Raw genomic sequence first — 22,156 nt, forward strand, 5'->3', positions numbered from 1 at the left:
CCACCACCGACTCCGAACGAGTTTTCTGTGGAACTTACAACGAACCTGTGACGGAGGAGGACACCAGCTTCAAGAAACTTTTCCTCCAAAACCAGTTAGTCACCATATTTTCACCTGCCCCCACGCAATGCCCACTCAACGATGCGTGACCTGATGCAGAAGGCCTCTAACACAGAAGGCCTCCCCAGAAAAGGTTCCTAAGACCCCATTGATTCTGAACTGCAAAGCCAGAAGGCACACAGCATGAAAACAATGCAAGACTCTGCTAAAAAGTCCCTGGTCAACATAGGACATAAAACTTTTAAAGTAGATGAAAATGTGTGCTCAAAGAGCAGCAAGACTCTGCATTAGTAAAAGTAGAATTTTACTGATATAAAGGAAATCTTGAATGGACGTGTAAGCCTTACCTGCCAACAGACTATGCACGACTCTTTTGAAACAAACATTTGCTACATGCTGGTTGAATTGGCACTGCTACACATTAGTTTCCATGACAATGAAGGGTTACAGGAAAACTAGCATGACCTAGAGCCCCTTCGTAACTACTGTTATCCTAAAAAAGTGCTTATTTGATCATTCCGATCCAAACGGGACATGATATGCGATACACATTTTGATCACTAGCTGCTGGCTTGTCTAAATGCAGATAAAACGATAGCTGGAATTGACATCTCTACTTAAAATAATAATAATAAAAAATAAAAAAAAGGGGTCTTAACTGGTATCGGTAATTTCAGCATTAAAGCGTAAGTCTGTTTGACAAAGGAATCTCATCTCAGCGGCATGCAAACTGTACCGGTATTTATTAGTCTGCTTTGGTTGAAGGAATCCAAATTGCAGTATTGCTTAATCTGTTTCTGACGAAGGAATCTCAGTACAGTGTTATATACACGTAGACTTGGGTGATGCTCCCCTTTCTACAAAGTAAAGACCTTACAAATTATTGTTAGGTTGATGTAAATTCACCTAAATTTTGGCTGCATCTACAAGCAGAGAGCTACCTAGCGATCAAAACTGTTTACTCGCTGAAAAGTCAGTATTTATGCACGAGATGGACGTAACTATATAGGCTTAGACAAGCTTTGACTTACAGCAAATCTATTTCCTTACTCTGTAAACAAATAGAATAAGTTGCGTACAGTAAAGAGAAGAGTTCCATGAGTAAAATTTGCAAATGCCAAAACACATTTGCATTTTACTGAATGTAACATCAAGTTCTTGAAAGATTTAAAGTATAGGCGCCCCCTTTTAACCCGTTTAAACATGCATAACTCATTTAAAATGTGCGGACATTCTTCATGGACTGTTGAATTGTTCTGACATGCACTGGTTCCCATGACAACGACTTGTCACAGGAAGTGCTAACTCGTGACGTCATCTTGTAAACAAACCAGCCTAGGTGGCTAAGCTAACTTAACCTAGCGTCCATCCAGTTTAGGCTAAGCTAAGCTAACCTAGCATCCATCCAGCTTAGGCTAAGCTACATAATAACTTCTACAGTTAGCGGTTAGCATCATTTACTTGAAGCCTTAATTACAGCTTTTATGTATACAGCGCAAAGTATTCTAAAATACTTTCTTTAACCCCATTTAGGGTTTCTAATTTTTCTCTTTCCTTACTTTCAAATCTTCTCAGCTGAATTTCACCTTCACTAGTTTAGGCATAGTCCTTGCTGAGCGCTGTAGGCTAAATTTGCAGATGCCCTGTCAATTAAACCCAAGTTTAATTACATGTAAGCTGTGTAGCTAGAGAAGAATTCTTATAGTTATGAGAATTTTCATCAGCATGTTGACTAAACCTTTGGAGGGACACACACGGTGTGGTCTTAAACACGCAACAGCTGTGACCCACTATGGAGTTTTGGTCCAGGCAAATCTAAAGGTTAGTCACTAGTGCTATTGATTACTCTCAATTTCAGATCATTCCGGCTGTTTTGATCACTTACTTAAGTCCTTTTTATTTTTATTTTACTTCGATAATAATAGCAGTCAGCTATTCACTTGTCTATACTGTCATGTATATGATTTATTTCCATTTCTTCTCTTGTTCAAATGTGGTTCCATTTCCCATAGGGCCCAGAAAGGAACCAGAGACACCTTTATTTGTGATTTTGTTTATTTTCAACAAGTGCACTAATTTTTATGACCCTGCAACACAAGTAACTTCAACGATTACTAGGGCATAACTATAGTCCTGAGGATTGATAATAAGCATAATTTGAATAGGAAAGCTGTCCTTTTTCCTCCTATTCTTCACTTCGTCAAGCCGTAGTGAACCACCAGTTAAGTCCAGAGAAATATTTTAGTCATAAGAACCATCTTAAGTCATTTATTTCATCTCGGCTATGCCCTTTCCAGGAAATACTCTCGGAACCACACAAGTCTTAGCCTCCTAACATTCACAGCTAAGATGATAAGGATACAATACACACTTCACTAGCTAGCTACACATGAAATACCTAGCTTTATGCTACATATCTAGCGAACCCATTAAACCGTGGCTCTGAACTTTCTAGGGTCATGCATTAGTCTCTCACCACAGGTGTGCCAAAATGTTGCAGATCCTCTGCTTAACCTGACCTTAACCGGTTAGGAGAACGAAAAGACTGACAAGCCATCGCGAGGAACACTGTTCCACCCATGGCTGCTGACATCCGACGGCACCGGAGCCAACGGAACTGCACCATGAGAGAAGAGGACAAACGACCCATGACCCAAGCCAGAGTTACAGCCACACTGGGGTGATCAAGATTCTCATCTCCTTACCCCACCTTATGGGTATAAAACAGAAGGTAAACAACCTCACATAATAGATCACAGCGTCCCACAAGGAGCGGACCTGTGGCCAAAGCCTTACAGACCAGCTAGACACTGAGGTTCGAACCAGATTCAATGCAGCTGGACTGAGCATGCCCAGGACCAGCACAGAACTGTCACCATGGCAACAACCCAGGTACCAGCCAAGCCCCTTGGAGAAGCCATGGAGGACAGCACCCTCAACCTGCAAACACCACAGGAAGACCACGGCTGTCAACGACAGCATCCTCTTCCATACCCTTCACACAGGTGTCAATCTGAGGCTCCGCAAGGACAGCTGGACGCACCTGCCTCAGAGTTACTGGAGCCGCTGACACACGCAAAATAGCTCCCTGCACAGGACTCACCCGAGGAGTCCTGTAAGGTACAAGCTTCCGACTCCTTGCCCACCCCAGCTTAGGCAAGCTTGCGTCGGCACCACCATAAGGACAGAACAACACTTCAATCCTTCAGACCTCTCGTGACTGAGAGGCTAACAACCACCTTCTGACCTCCGGCCACCAGCACCATGTCAGCTTGAAAACCTCTCTATGCTACATAGAGGCCTAACCACTTCCTGCAACCACAAGGAAACACCTGCCACAAAACTAATGAACTTCAGAATGTCCCAACACCTGCTGCCTCAACACCTGCTGCAGAGACCTGGACTTGGCTACTGTCCACATCACCAGCCGTGGAACGACCACCGCTCCAGAAGACACGAGCAACCAGAGGCCACCATGGCCTTCCAGCCTTCTATGACAAGTGTGTGTCCGATCTCTCTGCACTTCCAACTTCGCTCGTGGTTGTCCTTGAGGGGGGACAACAACGATCGAGAGGGGGGATCTGTAGGGTATGGACCAATCAGACACATACTAATTATTCATTATATACAAAGGTTTATGAAACTCCTCACACAGCCCAAATGAACAAACACAAGGGCAGAAACAGTGTCATGTTACAGGACATGACAAGGAGATTTTACGACCTCTGAGGAATGTGGCCACATACTCAAGAGAGAGACTATGAAACAGAAACCCTCTTTAAAACAGACTTTGCTGCATTAATCATAGACTAACTGATCTATAAATGAACATGCATAAAACTGTGAAAGAAACAGTGTAAATGGTTTACTGTCTCGTGTACTATTAGGTATATATTATGGTATGTATCCTGGTATACAACAAACTAACGATCAATGTAACCTCACCTATATAGTGCCTCCTACCTAACTAATCCTCATTTAATGACTCACACTTTGATGTACATCACCTTCTTCTAGAATGCAGTGTGGATGTGTTATAGCTATTTTAGCATTAATGAAGGTATAATCTTCCTTGGGACAAAGATCCATAAATCAACTAAGAGCCACTTTCCCTCTCAGACATGTCCCCTTTTCTGATTGGTCGAGTTCAACCCTTAGGGGAGGATCTTCTCCAGGCCTTATTAGAGACAGTCCACATGTGACCTGCCTCTCTTAGTTTTTCATCCAGCCGCAACACTGTTCTGGTGAGACTGGGGAGCCCCCTCCCCCTCCACGGGGGCCCCAGGGCCCAGCAGGCCTCGATTCCAACCAGATCCGGCCTCATGGAAAAGAGAGAAGACTCTCTCACAAAGAACCAAGGACAATCTCAGGAGTTTTGGAACAAAGACTCCAACCAACAACGACTCCAATCACCCATCCTTCCGACTTCCTCACTTCTCCTGGGTGCTCGGCTGGGCCTCAACAGAGTCCCAGGCCTTGCCCAAACCAGCCATGCGGTCCTGGAGAAAGAGAACGCTCAACCAACTTCCACTTGACACTGCCGGAACCATCAACGACTTCAATTTTCAACAACTTCAAGAATTGTTCCCATTACAAATGCAAGTATTCAATTCAATGAAATGTGTAAAATGAAATTCTGATGGTTCTTCTCATAGACCCTCTTCCGGTTTCCAACTTCATCCTATCACTAACCTATTTATGTATTCATGTGTGTATGTTGTTTAGTTTATTTATATTCATATAAATATCTATATTTAGTTAATAAAACTTGTACATAATATGTATTTGGTTCTGTTTTGCTTGCAATACAAGTCACTTTACCATCACGGTTTTTGCTACTGGCTCAAAGTACAAGTACAGGCGAAGAAATAATTATTCTTCGGTGGCCATGGAAGATACCCTTTTCTTAGAATAAATTAATAATCAAAAGAGTTCGTTGGAAGAACTGATTAATTGATTGTAATATTAATTCAGCCACATCAAGTTAATCCAATTAACTGACCCAAATATTTATAATTAATAATAACAAGATATTATTGATTATTAATATTTCCAAAAAGCTGAGTTCCTTACAAGAGTTAGTATATATTTACAGTTTTTTTCAATTGTTTACACGCAATTTTGAAAACCGGGTTCTTTTTTTCAAAATGTAATCACAATTATCCAAACACCACACTCAATTGGCATAATTCCTAGATTGTTTGGAAAATGACACACTTCTGTCAAAACATACACACTTCAGTCAAAAGATATACACATATTTGTGAAAATGCTATTAGTTTTCATTTAACCAACACAGTCCTCAATGATCAGACACTATTGTAACCAGTTTCACACTGTTGTGATAAATAAAAAACACATTTGTAAAAATACTATTTTTAGGAAATAGCATGTGCTAGATTTTTGGCCAGACATTGTTATGTAAGGGATAATTTAGATGAAAAAAAAAATTGTGACACACAAACAACATTCTTCATGATTAGTTTGAGATATAGGGAGAATGTACACAAATAGGCCTATTATAAACTTACCAAGCACTGCACAACACTGATTTCTGCAGACTCATATTTCAAGTATTTATTTACAGTATTTCTTACCATAATCAGTTACAGTAATCAACCAACAATGAAATCAATGAAAAAAATAAAATCTGTAGACAAATTAAAATTACTGCATGAAGTACATACAGTTTGACTCTGAAGAAAAACTGCTGTAAAAGCAACAAGAATACTGTAACTATTCAGTTACAGTATCAACCAGAGATTTGGTTGAACTCTTTGTCCAGCTTCCATCGGTGTCAGTCCATGGTCCCTCTACCTCCTTCACCTCTTCCTCTACCTCCTTCTCCTCTTCCTCTACCTCCTTCTCCTCTTCATCTACCTCCTTCACCTCTTCCTCTACCTCCTTCTCCTCTTCATCTACCTCCTTCACCTCTTCCTCTACCTCCTTCTCCTCTTCCTCTACCTCCTTCATCTCCTCTTTGAGCCCCCCCTCTTATTCTCACTCTTCTTCTTCTTCTTCTTCTTCTTCTTCTTCTAGCTCCTTCCATTTTTGTTGAAGACAGGTGAACTCACCTGCTGCCTTTTATAGCACTCCTGAGTGATGCGTTTTCAAATTAGCACATGTGTGCTTCCACGCCTGATGGATGTGCATATCCAATTCATTCATTAGTGTGGTCAATGGCAATCCGGGGCTTTGTAATGACAAGGAAGTAACCTCACAATCCTTATCTGTGTCTAAGGTGTGAAAATGTGTGTAGAGTTTTACAAATCACCGTGTGTAATGTTTTGCTAAAAGGGTAAGGCAGACATTGTGTGTAATGTTGTGCAAATCTGCGGAGGGGTTTTGCTCATTGGAGTAGAATTTTGCAAATTGTGTGGAAATTTTTATTTTAGTGTGTAAACAATCATAAAAATCTGTAACAAAATGTGTTCTTGAGAAGAAAATTATCAATTTGGCCAATTGTGTTTTGTTGGTGTGAGTCTGTGTTAAGAGTTTAGGAAAAAGTATCTGAAGTATGGGTAAGCGCTTGTTAGCGATTGAAAAAAACTGTAAATACTTTTGAAAACAGATTCAAATAAGGGGCGATCCTAAATTGCAATATTATTTCCCACTATTACTGTTTTTGACTGTATTTTAATCATATTTCAAAAACAAAAAGAATCTTACTGAACATAGACCTTTAAACAGTATTGTATAATTCCATCTAGGATTAGTTAAAATTATTGGACAGTTATGACTGTTTCTTTCTCTTGTTATATATGCAACATATATTATATTTCATTGCATGTTGTCTCGGTAAGTAATTTCAAATTTTATTGGTCCAAAATAATTGAATTTGCATATTAACTGTCACAACTCAGTAGTCACACAAATTAGTGCTAGCAGCTGACACAATTCTGAAAACTATTGGAACAAATGTATACATTTTATTCTATAACCTTAAGTACGTTTTTGACATCCAATATTTTCTATTTTATATGAGGGTAGTCTTGGATAGATAAAGCGGTAATTAAATAAATGACCTGCTAGACTAAATGTTTTGTCTTTTTCATTCACAGACTACTCCTTCGGGGGCATTACTGCAAGATGCATCTCTAGTTCGACTGCATCGTTTGTGGTCGGACACTTTGCCACCAGAGGATCACAGGTGGATTGCCAGCAGGCTTTTTAAAATGGGGCCCAAGGGAAAACCAGAGCTTCGAGACAACCTACAGCTCTGGTATTACCCACCACAGCCAGCACTTATTTACAACCAGGCTCCAGCTCCAGACAGATTTTTTTGTCTTGCTCTGTTGCTGTGGATGCCGTACAAGCTTTGGAAGATCAAGGCTCTCTGTCCCAATTCTGCCTGCGGGCAGCATCAGCTGACTGGAGGCGGTCTGCACAAAAGGGCACGGCAGGTTCTGGACATCGATAGGATGTACAACATGGTCACAGAAACCCTCATCTGTACCAAGTGTAAAGCCTCGCATGTGTCCTGGAGTCAGACTGTCCTGCAACAGCTGGATCTGGGCAATCGCTCTGAATTTCGGGTCATCCTCACGCGGAAGTAAGTACACTTTAATTCCACATCCAGTTGATAGCCCATCATCACATATGTTTGCAAATACTTTACAAAACAATTGTGTAAAATATATGAATGTGTGGATTTAGCTTTTCCTAAGGTATGCCTGTGATATGAGAGTCATTCGGCTCCTGCGTGAGCGTGGCCTAGGCAACAGTCCCGTGTCATCAAACAGCTGCGTGAGAACCACAGTGAGGAGTGGCTCCAGCGTATGGCCCGGTACACCACCCAATGTGTGGACTTCCTCAAACGACCCGGGGTGTTGCAAATACAATTCCAGGAACCCCCAGAGCCTACAGTGGTCCCAAGCTGCAAGTGGCTGCTCACCGTGTACAGCCAAGACATCCTGACAAGGCTGGATGAATCCATGCAAGGATAACATCTACGTATGGTTCAGTCTTGAAGATGGATTCCACTAAAAAGGTTAGCAGGGGATTTTTGTTAATTTATGGTGTTTACTGTTATATCATTATAAGAGCATGAGTATCATATTCTACATGGTGTGATGTTTCATTGCATTGCATGCTTCCTGTCATCTACTGCAGATCACTAAGAAGCTGGCTGGGACGGCAAGGGGAACGGGACTCTGGCTTACCTCTGTTGGCAATGAGTTTGGTCAGGTGCTCATGAGTGTGCTGACAGCACAGGAAGGAGCAGGACTGGACATGATGGTCGATGGTCTGGTGAAAAGGTACCAGCCGGCTAGTGTGGATCCACCTGCTGTTTTGTACGTGGACTGTGGCTGCTGCACTGATGTGGGTGAGACCAAGCTGAAAACCAGATTCAGAGGGTGGCCTGATCTCATGATTCGCTTGGACATCTGGCATTTTATGCGCAGGATTGCCATGGGGTGTACAACTGATGCCCATCAGCTGTATCCCATCTTCATGTCACGGCTGTCAGCGTGCATTTTTGAGTGGGATGCGGCTGATGTTTCTATGCTTCGCAAAGCAAAGAGAGAGCTGTTGATATCCCAGGGTTGGCCTGCGCTGACAGATGAAGATGTCAACAAGCATCTTACCAGGCATGAGCTGGCACTCCATTGCCGGAGGAGGACCTGTGGAGAGGAGACTACCATCCTTCTCCTTGAGCGGCTGCTTACAGAGCTCCTGAGCAGCAAGGGCAAAGACTCCCTGGGTGTTCCTCTCCTGGACCGAGAAAGGATGGAGCACATCTGGAATGTCCAGAAGAAGCATGTGAAATGCATTCAAGACCCCCCTGGTGTTGTGCTCTATACAGAGACAGGGAGCCTAAACAAGGGAGGCGTGCTTCTGAAGACCTACAGATGTGCCAGAGGCTCCACTTCTCTCGAGTCCTTTCATTTACACCTGAACCGTTTCATCCCAGGTATTGTCTTTGTCACACACACTGTGCAGGTGTAAAGAAAGAGCATTAAGTGTTTTTGTGTGTTCCTTTAACACCTCCTAAACACTGTTGTGTCTATTTACAGGGACCAGTGCAAACAGTCTGAACTTTCAGATTTATCTGCTGGAGGGTCTACACCGGTGGAACCAGGACCGGGAGGCTGCTTCCCTGTCATCGGAGCTATCAGCTTTGCGCAGCTACACAGGAGAACTTGTTACCTGTGTAAACGGCAATTATGAAAAGCTGTTTGGCAGGAAAGTGGTCCCCACGTCTTGTCCCCCTGCATGTTACACCGGTGAGAATTGTTTTATATATTTTTTATTTTATCAACTTGCAATTTCTGTGTAACCTCCGTCTATATGTCAGATTTAACCCTATAGAGTCGATTGTATCATAATTGATATGCAAGTTTCTAAAGGACTCTAAATGATCAACATGATCAAAAATTTTTAGGAAACATGCCCTCTGTCGTCTGATTGATTATAGTCTTTTAGTATAATTGTAAAAGCGTCCACCTTCAGCTCGTGCTTCACGTTTCTTTTCATTGTAAAACCTTTACTGATTTTATAAAGTAATTGTAAGAATAACTTTTATATTGTTAGTAATATTTAATGACTAGTTACTAGACTGAAGCAGCTTGGGTTCACTTGATTAGAAAATCATGTTACATGTAAATATCAAAATGATCATCAGACTTTTCTCTCAATCATCATTGTATTGCATTTCATTTCATGTTTTGCCCCCATAATTAAACGTGTTTGGCCTCTTAATAAAACTGTTTTGTTTTTTTTCTCCTTGACGATGAGCTCTATATTCTCACACTTTATGAGCTACTACAAAAGCCTAATGTATCAAATATGATACACAACATTCTATTTAATTTCCGTTTGTTTATTGTTTTTATTTCAGGTGAGCTCATTGGAGTGCAGTATCTGTTCCAGCAGACTGGTCAGGCACTGCAGGACATGAATCCTGACTCTGAGCAGACAGCAGAGCTCATTGAGGACCTCAGTGTGGAGGAGCGAGATGAAGATGAGGGCTTCTGTGACATCAGCGAGGATCACACAATAGCAGATCCGGAGGCTGTTCTGTCACCACCCTCTTCCACACTGACACTGGGTTCTTCCACCCTGGTCACCAGCAGTGCCACACCTGTACTGGGCTCCACATCCCCTTCACTGGTCCCTGACCCCAAACTTGTCCTCACACAGTCTCCTTCATCACCTGGACCCTCAGGGACTGCTGTCACACCTGTTCCCTCTGAAACATCTGTTTCAACTCTCCCCTCAGAGCCAGAGGATGCTGGTCAGGATGATGATGAAGAAGAGACGGTAAATACTACTCCTTTGTATGTCTTTCAAATTAACTAGAATAATTATGATGAATTAACATCCAGTGCTTTAAATCCAGACTTTCCACATATTTTACATTTAAAAGTACAGCCTAAATTCATTTGTAAGCTGCAAATACACATCAAGTCAAGTCATCTTTATTTATTTGGTGCTTTGTAAAATGTCAAGAATGGCGCTCTCTCTGCTTTGTACTATACAGTGCTTTACGGTGATAAACAGGAAAATAACACAATCAGTTATGGAATTATGCATTAGACAGATGTGATGTAATAATTGTATTGCATGTTTGTGTTTTTTAATAGGCTGTTGACTACCAAAATATCCCGGGTTATCAACATGTGGACCAGCTGGCAGAATATCTGGTGGATCTCCGGGACCACACAGCCCTCAGCCTGACCAACCAGGAAGCCAACACCATAATTGCTCTTTGGCAGAACCTGGATGACCGGGACAAGGAACGGGTGGTGTAAGACAGTCGATGCCGAAAGAGACTGCTGAGTGGACGCTTCAAGGTCCCGAAGAAGCCCACTCACCCTGGTGTAGAGAGCACCACCAGATGTGTGCTGGGTGCAAGCAGCGCACCTGCTCAGTGGCCTGACTGTTGCCGTCTGCTGGAGACCATCTTCATCAGACTTTGCACTGTCCACCCAAGCCCCAAAAGAAAAGGCAAGGGAGCCCTGTCAAGATTGTCTCTGATCCTGCAAGACTATCGCAGGATAAGGCAGCTTGTACTGGGCAACAGCTTGGTGATGGGAGGAACATCCATGCAGCTGGTGGAGGTTAACCTGTTAACCGTTTCCAGAGCGTCGGCGCACTGAAGCGGTTTTTTTTTATTTAGTTCAAATTTACTATCAGATTTAATGTTATACCTTGACAAACTATACATCATTAAAAAGATATAATACTCAAGATTCAGTATTTGACCACTATTGTATTCTGAGAAACTTATAGTGACAGTTATGTCTTAATTTGTGTCAGGAGTTATGAAATGGAAAAATGAGTCGATACCTTTAATATGAATTATGAGCGTCAGCTGGTCCATTCATAAAAAAACACTCCAAGCTGTCGTCATGACAGCGATTCACAAAACATCGTCCCTCAGGGCTTTAGCTCAAAAAATGTGCAGACTTGGAGAAATATTGATATATTCTCATAGATTCACATCATATTTCTATAGACAGGAATAATATTTGTTGAATTTATACCCAAATGCGTCGATGTAATCATTATGATCGCTTCTTACTGAGATGTGCTGTGTTTTCAATTCATACCAATAGCCTGAGGGCGCTATATGCACAATAACAGTCCATATATGGACCACGAAGAAGACCCATAGTCATGTGACATTCCAGGACGTCACTGATACAGAAAGTAGCTGACAGAGATCGCTGTAACATGCAGATAAAGATGTTTTGAAGACAATAAACATGATTGCAATGATATTTGAGTTACCTGTGTTCTTCAAGCCATGCCAGGTATTTCATAATAATAGATTATATTTATAATGTAATGCTAATCGATATAGATTTCATCATCGTGCAGAACACTATAAATAATACTTTTTCTGTTCGGATTTTTTTTTATCTGAAGCCAGATTAGATCACATAAGATTATTTAAAACACTCGACTTGCGTTATAAAGTAAGTTTGGAGCACAAACATGGTTTTAATCTCATAAATGGTCGTGTATTGATGGTGTGCTAAGCTAACATGCTAGCTAGCCCAGGTGCACCTGCCACCAGCAGTTATTGTTTTATGATTTTTTTCTAAATAGGAATGCTTACTGAAATGTTTCAGTGCATTTGATACCAGTTTCAAATATTTAGTGAGAACTTTGATAAAAGAAATTAGGGTTTGAAACCCTATGAATAGCCTGTGAATAGCCAGTCGTTAGTAGCCATAATGCAGACAAAAGAAATGCATATTCAGAGCCATAACCAGTCTGGAGAGGTGTAAATGTGTGCAGGAGAGACTCACACTGAATGGGGCTCGTTTGCACCACAAAATAATAGAGACAATAGACTGAATAGATGACTCAGAAGATGACTAAACATCAGTTTGCATTTTAGAGTCTAATCAAAATAAAGTAATTTGACATGATCTTGAAAAACATTTAACTAAATACAGAGTTTTAGACTTATCATTTTCAGATTTTAAATATAAAATGGTCACACATATGGCTTTAGCTGCAGTGCATTTCTAGATTGCTCCAGGGCCAACTTCAATTTTATTTTTATGAAGATGTTTCATAAAAATACATTTCTAATAACTTTACAAAACTTTGAAGCTATTTAAACATTTTTTTTTCATTATGACAATAATTATTTCTACATTTACAATAAACTACTAGGTGTCAGCTTTCAAATGAGATCATACTTGTGCTTTTAGTGCAAAGGATTCATGAACTGTATCTGTTTAAGTTTGGGTATGCCATTTCTGGGGATTTTTCAAAAGTGGCCTTGAAGGTTAACAGGTTAACCAGAACACCCTGATTCTCCACACACAGGACAGCACAGCCTGACCTTCCAAATGTGGTATGGCATCCACAAGACATCCACAAGACAAGCCGGTGTGTGAAAAAATGCTCTGGAGTGGGGGCCTTGTATCGATACGTTTTTATTTATTAATTACCCATATGACAAACCCACAAACTTTGAATATCTCCATTCACAATCTAGAAGTCCAATGCGCTATCCATTGCGCCACAGAGCCACAAAAGACAAGCTTTAAGCTTTCACATCAGAGAAGGTTAAATGACTACTCTTAGAAGCCACAGATTAGGCACTGCTGGGATTCAAACCCAGGATCTCCTGTTTACTAGACAGGCGCTTTGACCAACTAAGCCACAGCGCCAGTTACTGTCACTGGTTCGATGCTTTTGTATACAAAGTCTATAAGAAGAGAATAGCTGATTACATCATGAATAGGTCCCTTTGAAGTTACAGGATTATTTCCAAAACCTGAAAGGTGTGCAGGCTTCTGTTGAGGGACAAGGGAATATCTCAAGCCATTTATTTCTGGATCGAAACTCTCAGTACTCGTGTCTCAAATGTTTCGGGAACCTCCAGTTACGATACATCTAAATGCTGTTTCAGCTTGGAGAAATGGAAAGCGTGTTTTTTTTTCTTCTTTTTTTCTAGGTAGGTGGCCAACAATAGGTTGTTGCAGCTTTTGGCCTAGGCCAGTGGATTTCAACCTATTCTTATTTAAATAGGTGACTTAAGCTAATTAGTAGAGTACTCTGTGATCTGAGTTGGGTGTGTCCAATAAGGGAAATAAGCAGAACGTGAAGGGTATGCTTCTGAAGTAGTTTGTGGATTCAAGTTTTAAGCATATGTCTGACTCACAGAGACATCAGAGCAAAAGAGGCCACTGACTATTCTGGTGGGACTCACAACCAGGGAATTTCTCCATTCGCATCCTAGAAGTCCAAAGTTCTATCCATTGTACCATAAAATGACACACTTCAGGGAAGTGTTGCATGCGCAGCACTTCTTAGTTTTTCCAGTTTTGTGCAGGTAAACACAGTTCGTCATGCAAAGACTTTCATATGTGAAAAGGTTAAGCACTCCCATATCCTGTGCCAAAGGCACTGCTGGGATTTGAACCCAGGATCTCCTGTTTACAAGACAGGCGCTTTGACCAGCTAAGCCACAGCGCCAGATACTGTGAATTTTGTTGGTAAAACAAGTCTAAAAGAGGTACCACATCAGGAAAACAGCTGATCACGTCATGAACGAGGTCCCTTAGAGGTAAGAGGATTGTTTCCAAAACATCTGAGCAATAGAGGGTATGCACGACTCTGGTGGGACTCAAACCCACAACCTTTGAATATCTCCATTCACAATCTAGAAGTCCAATGCGCTATCCATTGCGCCACAGAGCCACAAAAGACGAACTTTAAGACGCTATTGCATGCACATCACTTCTTAGATTTCCCCATTTTGTGCAGATGCACACTGTTCAGCATGCAAAGATTTACATATGTAAAAGATTAAGTGAGTGGTGCCCACATCCTGTGGCATAGGCACTGCTGGGATTTGAACCCAGGATCTCCTGTTTACAAGACAGGCGCTTTGACCAACTAAGCCACAGCGCCACTTGCTGAACTCTCTACAATGTGTTGGCATAAAAAGTCTAAAAGAGGTAGCAGGTCAGGAAAATAGCTGATTACATCATGAAAGAGGTTAGGGGATTATTTCCAAAACCCGAGGGGCATGCAGGGCTCTGTTGAAGAAAGAGGGAATATCTGAAACTCTCAATACTTGTGTCTGAAATGTTTTTGGAACCTCCAGTTACAATACATCTAAATTCTGTCTCAGCTGGGCGAAATGGAAAGCAATCTCTGCTATGCTTTCAGCTGATCTGAAAGACAAAATCCAGAAAGATTTTCATGAATTATATATTCATATTTGTAAAGACTGTTTTGAATACATCCAGAGGCTGGATCTCAACAATAGGAAGTAGCAGATTCTGGCCTAAGCCAGTGGTTTTCAAACCATTCTCGAAACCTCCCAGACGCTATACATTTTCGTTATCTTCCTTATTTCAACAGAGTTAATTGAGCTACTTAGTAGAGTACTCTATGATCTGACGTGGGTGTGTCCAATAAGGGAGATGAGCAGAATGTGAAGGGTAGGCTTCTGAAGTAGTTTGTGGACCCCAGTTTTAAACATATGTCTGACTCACAGAGACATCAGAGCAAAAGAGGCCACTGACTATTCTGGTGGGACTCACAACCAGGGAATTTCTCCATTCGCATCCTAGAAGTCCAAAGTTCTATCCATTGTACCATAAAATGACACACTTCAGGGAAGTGTTGCATGCGCAGCACTTCTTAAGTTTTTCCAGTTTTGTGCAGGTAAACACAGTTCGTCATGCAAAGACTTTCATATGTGAAAAGGTTAAGCACTCCCATATCCTGTGCCAAAGGCACTGCTGGGATTTGAACCCAGGATCTCCTGTTTACGAGACAGACCACATCAGGAAAACAGCTGATCACGTCATGAACGAGGTCCCTTAGAGGTAAGAGGATTGTTTCCAAAACACGAGGGCCTTTCACGCCTCAAGGGAATGTCTGAACTCATTTAATTTTGGCTCTACACTCTCGATAGTAATGCCTAAAATGTTTCCTGAGCCTTCTTCTGATATGAAAGGGCAAAATCCAGAAAGATATCCATGTATTATTCTTCATATATTTAAAGACTTTGTTTGTACAAATATCCATAGGCTTGACCATATCAATCGGTAGTAGCAGATTTCAGGCCTAAGCCAGGAGCTTGCAAACCATTCTTGAAGCGCATCTGCACCACATATATATTTTTTTTTTTATTATCTCTCTCATTTAATACAGGTGAATCAAATAATTGATTGATAAGTAACGTACTGGACGATCTGACTTGGGTGTGCTCAATAAGGAAAAGAAGAAAAATGTGCTGCGTAGGCTTCTGAAAAAGTTGGAAAACCCCAGCTTTAAGCAAATGTCAGTCTGGTAAAGACGTCTGTGCAAAGGGACACCATTCGTGACTCTGGTGGGACCCAAAAAACGGCACACTTTTTAAAACCTTCATTTGCAACCGAGAAGTCCAGATTGTCTTTCATATCAGAGATGATTGAATGACTACTCTTAGAAGCCACAGATAAGACACTGCTGGGATTCGAACCCAGGATCTCCTGTTTACTAGACAGGCGCTTTAACCAACTAAGCCACAGCGCCAGTTACTGTCAGTGGTTCGATGCTTTTGTATACAAAGTCTAAAAGAGGTAGCATGTCAGGAGAATAGCTGATTACATCATGAATAGGTCCCTTTGAAGTTACAGGATTATTTCCAAAACCTGAAAGGTGTGCAGGCTTCTGTTGAGGGACAAGGGAATATCTCAAGCCATTTATTTCTGGATCGAAACTCTCAGTACTCGTGTCTCAAATGTTTCGGGAACCTCCAGTTACGATACATCTAAATGCTGTTTCAGCTTGGAGAAATGGAAAGCGTGTTTTTTTTCTTCTTTTTTTCTAGGTAGGTGGCCAACAATAGGTTGTTGCAGATTTTGGCCTAGGCCAGTGGATTTCAACCTATTCTTATTTAAATAGGTGACTTAAGTTAATTAGTAGAGTACTCTGTGATCTGAGTTGGGTGTGTCCAATAAGGGAAATAAGCAGAACGTGAAGGGTATGCTTCTGAAGTAGTTTGTGGATTCAAGTTTTAAGCATATGCCTGTCCAACACAAAGACATCTGAGCAATAGAGGGTATGCACGACTCTGGTGGGACTCGAACCCACAACCTTTGAATACCTCCATTCACAATCTAGAAGTCCAATGCGCTATCCATTGCGCCACAGAGCCACAAAAGACAAGCTTTAAGACACTATTGGATGCACATCACTTCTTAGATTTCCTCATTTTGTGCAGATGCACACTGTTCAGCATGCAAAGATTTACATATGTAAAAGATTAAGTGAGCGGTGCCAACTAAGCAACAGCGCCAGTTACTGTCGCTGGTTCGATGCTTTTGTATACAAAGTCTAAAAGAGGTAGCATGTCAGGAGAATAGCTGATTACATCATGAATAGGTCCCTTTGAAGTTACAGGATTATTTCCAAAACCTGAAAGGTGTGCAGGCTTCTGTTGAGGGATAAGGGTGTTGTGAACTTTTTCTTTGTAGAAAAGTTAGAAGCTCAGACCAGGAGACGGTGGAAGTTTTCCAAGCAGAAGTTCTTTATTGCTTGTCGGTAGCTGCAGTCATTCCAACATCGTCTAAATTAAAGTAACTTTACATGGTATATTATAGGCATTTTAAGAGGAGGGACTTCTGGAGGTGGAGATAAATTCAAACAAAGCATGCAAATGTAGTACGAACACACCCTACTCTGAGGGCATTACCAATCCAATGGAATCAGCATAACTATTCAAATGCTGATAGTGGCCAGGAACTCTGTTTCCAAGAGCCATCTCAGAGCCATTAAAGAAAGTCTCAGTGATCAGACTCATTTAACTTACAATGGAGAAAACAGGATTTGCCAGATTCTCTTGCTGGAAACTGTTTCACAGCTGATATCATTTACCATCCTAACCTGAAATGCTAACTTCAACAAACAGAACTTTCTCAGTTTATATATGATAGTATTAGAAGTTAGATTAAACCTTTTAATAAACTTGTATTCCTTCAAGGGACAAGGGAATATCTCAAGCCATTTATTTCTGGATCGAAACTCTCAGTACTCGTGTCTCAAATGTTTCGGGAACCTCTAGTTACGATACATCTAAATGCTGTTTCAGCTTGGAGAAATGGAAAGCGTGTTTTTTTTTCTTCTTTTTTTTCTAGGTAGGTGGCCAACAATAGGTTGTTGCAGATTTTGGCCTAGGCCAGTGGATTTCAACCTATTCTTATTTAAATAGGTGACTTAAGTTAATTAGTAGAGTACTCTGTGATCTGAGTTGGGTGTGTCCAATAAGGGAAATAAGCAGAACGTGAAGGGTATGCTTCTGAAGTAGTTTGTGGATTCAAGTTTTAAGCATATGCTTGTCCAACACAAAGACATCTGAGCAAAAGAGGGTATGCACGACTCTGGTGGGACTCGAACCCACAACCTTTGAATATCTCCATTCACAATCTAGAAGTCCAATGCGCTATCCATTGCGCCACAGAGCCACAAAAGACAAGCTTTAAGACGCTATTGCATACACATCACTTCTTAGATTTCCACATTTTGTGCAGATGCACACTGTTCAGCATGCAAAGATTTACATATGTAAAAGATTAAGTGAGCGGTGCCCACATCCACTGGCATAGTCACTGCTGGGATTCGAACCCAGGATCTCCTGTTTACTAGACAGGCGCTTTGACCAACTAAGCCACAGCACCACTTGCTGAACCTTCTACAATGTGTTGCTATAAAAAGTCTAAAAGAGGTAACAGGTCAGGAAAATAGCTGATTACATCATGAAAGAGGTTAGGGGATTATTTCCAAAACCCGAGGGGCATTCAGGGCTCTGTTGAAGAAAGAGGGAATATCTGAAACTCTCAATACGTGTTTCTGAAATGTTTTTGGAACCTCCAGTTACAATACATCTAAACTCTGTCTCAGCTAGGAGAAATGGAAAGCAATCTATGCTATGCTTTCAGCTGATCTGAAAGACAAAATCCAGAAAGCTTTTCATGAATTATATATTCATATTTGTAAAGACTGTTTTGAATACATCCAGAGGCTGGATCTCAACAATAGGAAGTAGCAGATTCTGGCCTAAGCCAGTGGTTTTCAAAACATTCTCGAAACCTCCCAGACGCTATACATTTTCGTTATTTACCTTATTTCAAAAGGGTTAATTGAGCTACTTAGTAGAGTACTCTATGATCTGACGTGGGTGTGTCCAATAAGGGAGATGAGCAGAATGTGAAGGGTAGGCTTCTGAAGTAGTTTGTGGACCCCAGTTTTAAACATATGTCTGACTCACAGAGACATCAGAGCAAAAGAGGCCACTGACTATTCTGGTGGGACTCACAACCAGGGAATTTCTCCATTCGCATCCTAGAAGTCCAAAGTTCTATCCATTGTACCATAAAATGACACACTTCAGGGAAGTGTTGCATGCGCAGCACTTCTTAGTTTTTCCAGTTTTGTGCAGGTAAACACAGTTCGTCATGCAAAGACTTTCATATGTGAAAAGGTTAAGCACTCCCATATCCTGTGCCAAAGGCACTGCTGGGATTTGGACCCAGGATCTCCTGTTTACGAGACAGGCGCTTTGACCAGCTAAGCCACAGCGCCAGATACTGTGAAATTTGTTGGTAAAACAAGTCTAAAAGAGGTACCACATCAGGAAAACAGCTGATCACGTCATGAACGAGGTCCCTTAGAGGTAAGAGGATTGTTTCCCAAAACACGAGGGCCTTTCACGCCTCAAGGGAATGTCTGAACTCATTTAATTTTGGCTCTACACTCTCGATAGTCATGCCTAAAATGTTTCCTGAGCCTTCTTCTGATATGAAAGGGCAAAATCCAGAAAGATATCCATGTATTATTCTTCATATATGTAAAGACTTTGTTTGTACAAATATCCATAGGCTTGACCATATCAATCGGTAGTAGCAGATTTCAGGCCTAAGCCAGGAACTTGCAAACCATTCTTGAAGCGCATCTGCACCACATATATATATTTGTTTTATTATCTCTCTCATTTAATACAGGTGAATCAAATAATTGATTGATAAGTAACGTACTGGACGATCTGACTTGGGTGTGCTCAATAAGGAAAAGAAGAAAAATGTGCTGCGTAGGCTTCTGAAAGTGTTGGAAAACCCCAGCTTTAAGCAAATGTCAGTCTGGTAAAGACGTCTGTGCAAAGGGACACCATTCGTGACTCTGGTGGGACCCAAAAAACGGGACACTTTTTAAAACCTTCATTTGCAACCGAAAAGACCAGATTGTCTTTCCTGCCAAGACTTTCACATCAGAGATGATTGAATGACTACTCTTAGAAGCCACAGATAAGACACTGCTGGGATTCGAACCCAGGATCTCCTGTTTACTAGACAGGCGCTTTAACCAACTAAGCCACACAAAAGTTACTGTCACTGGTTCGATGCTTTTGTATACAAAGTCTAAAAGAGGTAGCATGTCAGGAGAATAGCTGATTACATCATGAATAGGTCCCTTTGAAGTTACAGGATTATTTCCAAAACCTGAAAGGTGTGCAGGCTTCTGTTGAGGGACAAGGGAATATCTCAAGCCATTTATTTCTGGATCGAAACTCTCAGTACTCGTGTCTCAAATGTTTCGGGAACCTCCAGTTACGATACATCTAAATGCTGTTTCAGCTTGGAGAAATGGAAAGCGTGTTTTTTTTTCTTCTTTTTTTCTAGGTAGGTGGCCAACAATAGGTTGTTGCAGCTTTTGGCCTAGGCCAGTGGATTTCAACCTATTCTTATTTAAATAGGTGACTTAAGCTAATTAGTAGAGTACTCTGTGATCTGAGTTGGGTGTGTCCAATAAGGGAAATAAGCAGAACGTGAAGGGTATGCTTCTGAAGTAGTTTGTGGATTCAAGTTTTAAGCATATGTCTGACTCACAGAGACATCAGAGCAAAAGAGGCCACTGACTATTCTGGTGGGACTCACAACCAGGGAATTTCTCCATTCGCATCCTAGAAGTCCAAAGTTCTATCCATTGTACCATAAAATGACACACTTCAGGGAAGTGTTGCATGCGCAGCACTTCTTAGTTTTTCCAGTTTTGTGCAGGTAAACACAGTTCGTCATGCAAAGACTTTCATATGTGAAAAGGTTAAGCACTCCCATATCCTGTGCCAAAGGCACTGCTGGGATTTGAACCCAGGATCTCCTGTTTACAAGACAGGCGCTTTGACCAGCTAAGCCACAGCGCCAGATACTGTGAATTTTGTTGGTAAAACAAGTCTAAAAGAGGTACCACATCAGGAAAACAGCTGATCACGTCATGAACGAGGTCCCTTAGAGGTAAGAGGATTGTTTCCAAAACATCTGAGCAATAGAGGGTATGCACGACTCTGGTGGGACTCAAACCCACAACCTTTGAATATCTCCATTCACAATCTAGAAGTCCAATGCGCTATCCATTGCGCCACAGAGCCACAAAAGACGAACTTTAAGACGCTATTGCATGCACATCACTTCTTAGATTTCCCCATTTTGTGCAGATGCACACTGTTCAGCATGCAAAGATTTACATATGTAAAAGATTAAGTGAGTGGTGCCCACATCCTGTGGCATAGGCACTGCTGGGATTTGAACCCAGGATATCCTGTTTACAAGACAGGCGCTTTGACCAACTAAGCCACAGCGCCACTTGCTGAACTCTCTACAATGTGTTGGCATAAAAAGTCTAAAAGAGGTAGCAGGTCAGGAAAATAGCTGATTACATCATGAAAGAGGTTAGGGGATTATTTCCAAAACCCGAGGGGCATGCAGGGCTCTGTTGAAGAAAGAGGGAATATCTGAAACTCTCAATACTTGTGTCTGAAATGTTTTTGGAACCTCCAGTTACAATACATCTAAATTCTGTCTCAGCTGGGCGAAATGGAAAGCAATCTCTGCTATGCTTTCAGCTGATCTGAAAGACAAAATCCAGAAAGATTTTCATGAATTATATATTCATATTTGTAAAGACTGTTTTGAATACATCCAGAGGCTGGATCTCAACAATAGGAAGTAGCAGATTCTGGCCTAAGCCAGTGGTTTTCAAACCATTCTCGAAACCTCCCAGACGCTATACATTTTCGTTATCTTCCTTATTTCAACAGAGTTAATTGAGCTACTTAGTAGAGTACTCTATGATCTGACGTGGGTGTGTCCAATAAGGGAGATGAGCAGAATGTGAAGGGTAGGCTTCTGAAGTAGTTTGTGGACCCCAGTTTTAAACATATGTCTGACTCACAGAGACATCAGAGCAAAAGAGGCCACTGACTATTCTGGTGGGACTCACAACCAGGGAATTTCTCCATTCGCATCCTAGAAGTCCAAAGTTCTATCCATTGTACCATAAAATGACACACTTCAGGGAAGTGTTGCATGCGCAGCACTTCTTAAGTTTTTCCAGTTTTGTGCAGGTAAACACAGTTCGTCATGCAAAGACTTTCATATGTGAAAAGGTTAAGCACTCCCATATCCTGTGCCAAAGGCACTGCTGGGATTTGAACCCAGGATCTCCTGTTTACGAGACAGGCGCTTTGACCAGCTAAGCCACAGCGCCAGGTACTGTGGAATTTGTTGGTAAAACAAGCCTAAAAGAGGTACCACATCAGGAAAACAGCTGATCACGTCATGAACGAGGTCCCTTAGAG

General features: G+C 41.4%; 13 non-coding genes across 13 annotated transcripts; all 13 read right to left on the reverse strand.

Annotated features, from left to right (window-relative positions):
• Positions 1-13,122: 13,122 nt before the first annotated feature.
• On the reverse strand, positions 13,123-13,196 carry trnat-agu (transfer RNA threonine (anticodon AGU)). The gene has a single exon. It is a non-coding gene; the product is annotated as a tRNA-Thr (tRNA).
• Positions 13,197-13,930: 734 nt separating this feature from the next.
• On the reverse strand, positions 13,931-14,004 carry trnat-ugu (transfer RNA threonine (anticodon UGU)). Its single transcript has one exon. It is a non-coding gene; the product is annotated as a tRNA-Thr (tRNA).
• A 136-nt stretch (positions 14,005-14,140) lies between these two features.
• Positions 14,141-14,229, reverse strand: trnar-ucu (transfer RNA arginine (anticodon UCU)). Its single transcript is given in 2 exon segments — positions 14,141-14,176; positions 14,193-14,229. It is a non-coding gene; the product is annotated as a tRNA-Arg (tRNA).
• Positions 14,230-14,368: 139 nt separating this feature from the next.
• On the reverse strand, positions 14,369-14,442 carry trnat-ugu (transfer RNA threonine (anticodon UGU)). The gene has a single exon. It is a non-coding gene; the product is annotated as a tRNA-Thr (tRNA).
• A 1,543-nt stretch (positions 14,443-15,985) lies between these two features.
• trnat-agu (transfer RNA threonine (anticodon AGU)) lies at positions 15,986-16,059 on the reverse strand. Its single transcript has one exon. It is a non-coding gene; the product is annotated as a tRNA-Thr (tRNA).
• Positions 16,060-16,595: 536 nt separating this feature from the next.
• Positions 16,596-16,684, reverse strand: trnar-ucu (transfer RNA arginine (anticodon UCU)). Its single transcript is given in 2 exon segments — positions 16,596-16,631; positions 16,648-16,684. It is a non-coding gene; the product is annotated as a tRNA-Arg (tRNA).
• A 1,217-nt stretch (positions 16,685-17,901) lies between these two features.
• Positions 17,902-17,990, reverse strand: trnar-ucu (transfer RNA arginine (anticodon UCU)). The gene is given in 2 exon segments: positions 17,902-17,937; positions 17,954-17,990. It is a non-coding gene; the product is annotated as a tRNA-Arg (tRNA).
• A 139-nt stretch (positions 17,991-18,129) lies between these two features.
• Positions 18,130-18,203, reverse strand: trnat-agu (transfer RNA threonine (anticodon AGU)). Its single transcript has one exon. It is a non-coding gene; the product is annotated as a tRNA-Thr (tRNA).
• An 830-nt stretch (positions 18,204-19,033) lies between these two features.
• trnat-cgu (transfer RNA threonine (anticodon CGU)) lies at positions 19,034-19,107 on the reverse strand. Its single transcript has one exon. It is a non-coding gene; the product is annotated as a tRNA-Thr (tRNA).
• Positions 19,108-20,648: 1,541 nt separating this feature from the next.
• trnat-ugu (transfer RNA threonine (anticodon UGU)) lies at positions 20,649-20,722 on the reverse strand. Its single transcript has one exon. It is a non-coding gene; the product is annotated as a tRNA-Thr (tRNA).
• A 136-nt stretch (positions 20,723-20,858) lies between these two features.
• On the reverse strand, positions 20,859-20,947 carry trnar-ucu (transfer RNA arginine (anticodon UCU)). Its single transcript is given in 2 exon segments — positions 20,859-20,894; positions 20,911-20,947. It is a non-coding gene; the product is annotated as a tRNA-Arg (tRNA).
• Positions 20,948-21,086: 139 nt separating this feature from the next.
• trnat-ugu (transfer RNA threonine (anticodon UGU)) lies at positions 21,087-21,160 on the reverse strand. Its single transcript has one exon. It is a non-coding gene; the product is annotated as a tRNA-Thr (tRNA).
• An 831-nt stretch (positions 21,161-21,991) lies between these two features.
• Positions 21,992-22,065, reverse strand: trnat-cgu (transfer RNA threonine (anticodon CGU)). The gene has a single exon. It is a non-coding gene; the product is annotated as a tRNA-Thr (tRNA).
• Between the last annotated feature and the right edge of the window lie 91 nt (positions 22,066-22,156).

The sequence above is a fragment of the Siphateles boraxobius genome, unplaced genomic scaffold (genome assembly GCF_051911475.1).
Source record: "Siphateles boraxobius isolate OS27281-9 unplaced genomic scaffold, OSU_SipBor_1 63, whole genome shotgun sequence".
Taxonomy (NCBI): domain Eukaryota; kingdom Metazoa; phylum Chordata; class Actinopteri; order Cypriniformes; family Leuciscidae; genus Siphateles; species Siphateles boraxobius.